The 6,222-nt window shown below is 40.4% G+C and overlaps 1 protein-coding gene across 1 annotated transcript in view; it reads left to right on the plus strand.

Moving 5' to 3' along the window:
- Positions 1 to 6,222, plus strand: part of Frs2 (fibroblast growth factor receptor substrate 2) — an 88,568-nt gene that overhangs the window by 403 nt on the left and 81,943 nt on the right. The window lies entirely within an intron of this gene.

Here is a 6,222-nt window from a genome sequence, read left to right on the forward strand (position 1 = left end):
GCCTCGGTCCGGGCGACCCCCGCATTCCCCGCTCCCCCGGGGCGCCGCGCCGCTTTCCCGTTGAATCGGAGCCTGGAGGCCCGGCGCGGGGTGAGCCGCGGTGCCCGGCTCTTCGCCGCCTCTGGGTCTGTCCCGGGCTCAGTAATTAGTCTGGGTCCCAGGGGTGTCGTCTCCTCGGTCCCGGGGTGGGGCGCTGCCTAGGTGGATGCCGGGGATCTGTGGCGAGGCTTTCCAGCCAAGAGCCGCTCTCACGGGACGGCTGGCTCCGTGTGGACTGCGCGGGGGACCCGGTCCGGGCGCGCAGGTCGCCTGGGCAGGACCTGCGTGTCTCCTCCCGTGGTTTCCACTCCCTCGAAAGCTTGCCGGAGCCGCCGCTGAAAAAGTCACTCAAAAAACAAAACAAGAAGCACCCCAGCGTACTTGAGGAAAGGAGGTAGTTCGAATACACGTTCACCTGTTTTCTTGCCGAGGTGAAGAAAAGAAAAAGGCAGCAGCAGCAGCGATTCTGTCATCCGCGCTCCTCATTCCTGCGGCCGTCTGTCCCAAGTCACAGCTGTGTGCTGAGTTCACCCAGGGGTTACCGCACACATCCCTGGCCAAGTGTCGGAGGAGGATTATTTGCCCCTCCCCCTCCCCCCGCGAAGTTTGTTTACTTTCATATTTGGAACTGTCACTTTCCCAAACTGGTAAAGAAAAATGGTTCTCAGTTTCTCCCGAGCGGTTCCGTACATGATTACAGCTGTTGCTGCAGTGCAGAGGTTTCCACAGGTGGGCAGAGGTGTTTTATTTGTTTAAGTTTGTGTCATGAGGTGTTTACCTAGGATAAACCGGAGAATTTCCTAGAGGAGAAAATGATGTAGGGAGTTACTTTTAGTGGATAGATTTTAGGTCATAAAACTGTGATGAAAGGTTTGCTGAAAATACAGATTTTTCTTCGCATTTAATGGTGACCTTTTTTTTTTTTGAATTATGATCAGAAGAGGGTGCATTTACTGCAGATTATGACTGAGCAGATGACCAATCTCTTGGCACTGTTGAATATATACAGATCATGAAGCCATGAACAGTATCTGTACTTATGCTTATATTAGGATTTATAGTGTAGGTTTTTTTTGGGGGGAAGGGTTGTCTCATCTCATTCTTTCTCTGCCCATCAATGGAAGGAAAGTTAATGCCATGAATTAGACGAAAGTGACAAGTTCAGTGAGCACCTATACCAAGGAAAGTTTATTTCAGGGCTGTTGATCTTTTTTTTTTTTTTTTTTTTTTTTTGGGCGGTTGTGGGGCCTGAACTCTGGGCCTGGGCACTGTCTCTCAGCTCTTCAGCTCAAGGCTAGCACTCTACCACTTGATCCACAGCGCCACTTTCAGGTTTTTCTGCTTATGTGGTGCTGAGGAATCGAACTCAGGGCCTCATGCATGCAAGGCAAGCACTCTACTGCTGAGCCACCTTCCCAGCCCCGAGGGCTGTTGATCTTAAGCCACAGGAAAGGCTTGTGGAGGAAGGATTTTTTTTTTTGGTCGGTCATGGGGCTTGAACTCTGGGCCTAAGCACTGTCCCTCAGCTCTTCAGCTCAAGGCCAACATTCTACCACTTGAGCTACAGCGCCACTTCCGGATATTTGGTGGTTTATTGGAGATAAGAGTTTCTCGGACTTTCCTGCCCGGGCTGGCTTTGAACGGAGATCCTCAGATCTCAGCCTCCTGAGTAGCTAGGATTACAGGCGTGAGCCACCGGTGCCTGGCTGGAAGATTTTTTTTGTACATTTTTGTTGTTGTTGTTGCTGCTTTTGTTGTACACTTCTTTATTTTTTATTTTATTTATTTTTTGCAGTCCTGGGGCTTGAACTCAGGGCCTGAGCACTGTCCCTGAACTTTTTTTGCTCAAGGCTAACTAGCCCTCTATCACTTGAACCACAGCTCTACTTCTTTTTCTGTTCCATTCTGAGGAATCAAACCCAGTACTTCATGTGTGTTAGGCCACATTCCCAGTCCCATTGTTGCACACTTTTAACTTAGATAAAAACTATTGATTATTAGACATTTGCAAGTTGGGATATTGGAAATGAGAAAATCTAGAAAAGGAGTCAGATTTGGTTATGGATCTGCACTCTAGAGAGGATAAAGTGTTTTGAAGGGAAATATTAACAGTTATTAGGAAAGTAGAAAAAGGAAATTAGGGAAATCAAGATACTTTCATGCATTATAGATTTTATTACTCAAGTCAGTTCAACAATATTGAATGCTTGCTATGCATCAAGTTATGTTATGAAATTGTATAGAACAAATAACATAGCTATAATAACTAAGATTAATGTATATAAATAATAATTTTTTTTCCCCTATTATGGGGTTTAAACTCAGGGCCTGACACTTGCTTACCTTGCTTGTTTGACTGGGGCTCTGCAACTTGAGCCACATCCTAACTCAGAATTTTGCTGGTTAGTTTGAAGAGGAAGATTTGTGGACTTTTCCACCAACTTGAGGTTTTGAACTGCTGTCCTCCAGATCTCAGCCTTCCATGCAGCTAGGGTTACAGGCATGAATCACTGTGCTTGGCCAAGATTCATGTTTTGGCTAATTTTCTAAGGTGTGTCTGAAATCATGAGGAATTGAATTGTACTGTATAGTAATAATGAACCCCCCTCCCCCATATTGGGAATTAACATTCGAGATAAGTGTTAAGTGCTCCATGAAAGCACTGTGCTAGGTATTAGAGGACACAAAGATTAAGTCTTTGGTTTTTAGGAATTTGAAACTGGTAGGGAATGTAAGATATCTACACAAAAAAATTGCTGCATAACAAAATATGTGGTGTATACAGAGGAGGGAGATGCAGGACTATGCTTATTGGAAGCCAACTTGGGCTTCAAATCTAGACCCTGCCTCAAATACCCCCAAAACAAAAAGGAGATAAATGTAAATACTTAACCACAGAGGTCCCTTTAGGTTGTACAAAAGGGAAAAGGGTGATTATAGGAAATAGAGATAAAGTAATACTTATAATTATAGTTCTGATTTGTTTATTTAAGATGCTCTTATTTACTAAGTACTTACTAGGTTCTATACAAGTTGGTTTCTGTACGCAAAACAACCTGTAAGCGGGTATCAGGGCTTGAACTGATTGCTTTGTACTCCGCTCAGCTTTTTTGTTCATCATGGCTGTTCCTATACCACTTGAGTCATATCTCCAGTCTGGTTTTCTTGTTTTTTTTTTTTTTTTGCTTTTTTTTTAATTGGTGAAGTCTCTTGGAACTGTTTGTCTGGGCTGACTTTGAGCCATGATCCTCCAGTCCTTTGCCTCTTGAGTAGTTAGAATACAGGTATAAGTCACCAGCACCAAGGATAAGCCTCTTTCTTAATAGTAAAGACATTGAGTCTCATATATGTTAAATAACTTCTTCTGGCTTTGTGGCTACAGCTCTAATTTGACTTCAGATCTATCTGGTTTGAAAACCTAAATTCAGTGTTACAGAGGGTAAGACTTTTTCTAAAACAGGACTAGGTGGATGAAGAAGACCTTTCAAATGAAGAAAATGATAATTAACAAAAGTGTGGAGGTGGAAAAGTTCTTTGTGTACTCAGATACAAGTTAGTGGACCAAATTACCTGGAATAACCAGTTCATTCTTTTTTTCTTTTGGTTGGTCATAGGGCTTGAACTCGGCCTGGGCGCTGTCCCTCAGCTCTTCAGCTCAAGGCAAGCACTCTCCCACTTGAGCCACAGGACCACTTCTGGTTTTCCGGTGGTTTATTGGAGATTAGAGTCTCACTGACATTCCTGCCCAGGCTCGTTTTGAACCATGATCCTCAGATCTCAGCCTCTTGAGTAGCTAGGATTACAGGCATGAGCCACCGGTGCCTGGCTTATCCAGTTCATTTTTGAGCATTAGAGATGAGGTTTGAAATGTAGATTTGGACTGTATCATGGAATACAGCATGTATTTCTAAATGCTGTATTTAGAAGTTGACATTTGGAAGGTAACAAGAAGTGACTAAGGTCTAATAGTGTAGTGTGCAGGATGATTTGTTGGGAGAAGCTGACTTTGCTATAAATACTGGTAGGTTAGTAGAGGAAGGGATCAATAGGGAAGGTTTGGGGGAGATAGAAATGAAAGGTTACCAATACTATGTGTGGGCAGTGTTGATACTGTTAGTAGAAATAGAAGGAAGGAGTTGCATAATAAGATTGATTTTTAGATGGCCTTTTTTTTTTTTTAAAGATAGGCTAGCCTCACTCAGGTAGGCATGTGCCACCATGCCCTTCTAAATACTTAGAAACACTGGAAATGTCCAGAAGCTTTTGGAAATGTAAGTTTTGCGTTCAGGAGAGAGGTTAGAGCTAGACATCTATTAAATATGAATGTAGGGAATATAAAAATAGATACTCAACTAGATGTGTAATGAATTAAAAGTACCAAGGGAGATTGTAGATGGGAAAAAAAGCAATAACTAAAGCAAATGAACCCTGTGTTTTCCATGGCATCTGTTTAAAATAGAAAAGACGCTATGTAAATCTACATAGTAGGTAAAGAATTTTACAGTTTGTAAATCGCTTGCTAGTGCTGAGGATTCACATGGAATACATAGAATGATCAGTAAAAATCCAACTGGGAAATAATTTTTATTTATTTTTGATGTCTCTGTTAACAAGAGTAGTATGCTATGGTTACCCCTGTTGAAAGAGGACAACCTCTTTTAGACTCTGTGAAGAGTGTCAGAATTGGTTATTTTAAAGCCTCATTTGGTTGTTTTCTTGGACATTTGTTTGGCAAATGATACATGAGGATTTGAAAGTACATCTCTGTTATAGTATTCCGTTTATTTTTGCATAAGACTTTGAATTTATTTTTAACAATAAGTATTTTAATATTCAAAGATAATACTGTGCTTCTTATAGTGGCTATAATATTGCCTGTTATAGAAAATGGTGTTAGGTAGCAGACTTGGGCTTCAAGAATGCTAGATCTGCGCTCTACCATTGAGCAATATCCCTAGCCCAATATTTGTACTTTTTTTTCCCCTATTAGCATGAGTAATTTTATTGCTAATGTTCTCATTGTCCTTGAGGGATAGAATAAGAAACTTTTGTCTATCATATAATAATACAATTATGTATACATGACAATTATGTTTTCTTTGGGAACATTTAAGAACTATAAATTTATACAATTTCATGTGGTTTTAAAATAAGAGATTTTAAAATAAATATTTTAAAACTTAAATATTTTTAAAAAATATTTTAAAATAAGATTTTAAAATAAATTTTAAAATATGAGAAATTTTGTATTAATGCAAATGATTGTAATAGCTTGCAGAATGAGGCTTATAGTAACTTTTTAAAGACAAATTTATTTTTTTTAGACCAAGTTACCATGGAAATGTTTATTTCCATCTTGAGAATTAATACATTCTTTTTGTTTTTCAGGAATTTGTTTTTCACTATATTATGGGCACTTGGGAATGTCCAAAGAGTCCTGCATGAGTGTTGGAGGCAAGGGGTTTTGTGTGTGCTTTGTCTGGGCTGGTTGGCTTAGTTTCAGTGAGCCTGGTATTAATGAGGCAAAGGTCAGGAGTTCCATTTAGCTTTAGTCTGAATGATGGCCAGGGAGCCTCTCACCAGCTGTCTTGGAAATTCTTCAGTTGTCATTGGTCACAAAAGTGACTGGATGAGGGTAGATCTTTATACCACTGAAAGAATTTAGAGGAAATTTAGAGGAAAGTTAGTCTAGTGTTTGGAACTCCATATAACTGTGTTAAAGTTCCTAGTTTGTTGTTTTTTTTTAAACGTTTGTTTATGAGTACACTATAAGACAAAAGCAGAAATTCTGTTAAACACATAGGATTAACATTCAGGTTGAGTGATCTAGGACTCTTTCCTACACGATGTACCTCTTCAGCTGGTGGCCACAATACTCTGAGAAGTAATAGCAGTGAACATGCAGGTGGAAACTCAAGGCTGGTGAACACGTTCCCCAGCATTTGTAGAAAGGAACTGTTCACTATGGGGTAGAGCCATTTGCTCCCTGAAACCTGTTGGACAAGGTGACCCCCAAGGTATCCACAATGAATTGTATTAAAAATCTTGATCTGTGACCTTGAACTAAATCTGTGATCTTGAGCTAAACCTTTCCAAGTCTTCATTTCCTCATGACTGAGGAGAGGTTAATATTTGCTATGAGCATGCTCTATTATTGTTTTCCTTTTCTTTTTTTTTTTTTTT

The sequence above is a fragment of the Dipodomys ordii genome, unplaced genomic scaffold (assembly GCF_000151885.1).
Source record: "Dipodomys ordii isolate 6190 unplaced genomic scaffold, Dord_2.0 Scaffold3, whole genome shotgun sequence".
NCBI classification, from domain to species: Eukaryota; Metazoa; Chordata; class Mammalia; order Rodentia; family Heteromyidae; genus Dipodomys; species Dipodomys ordii.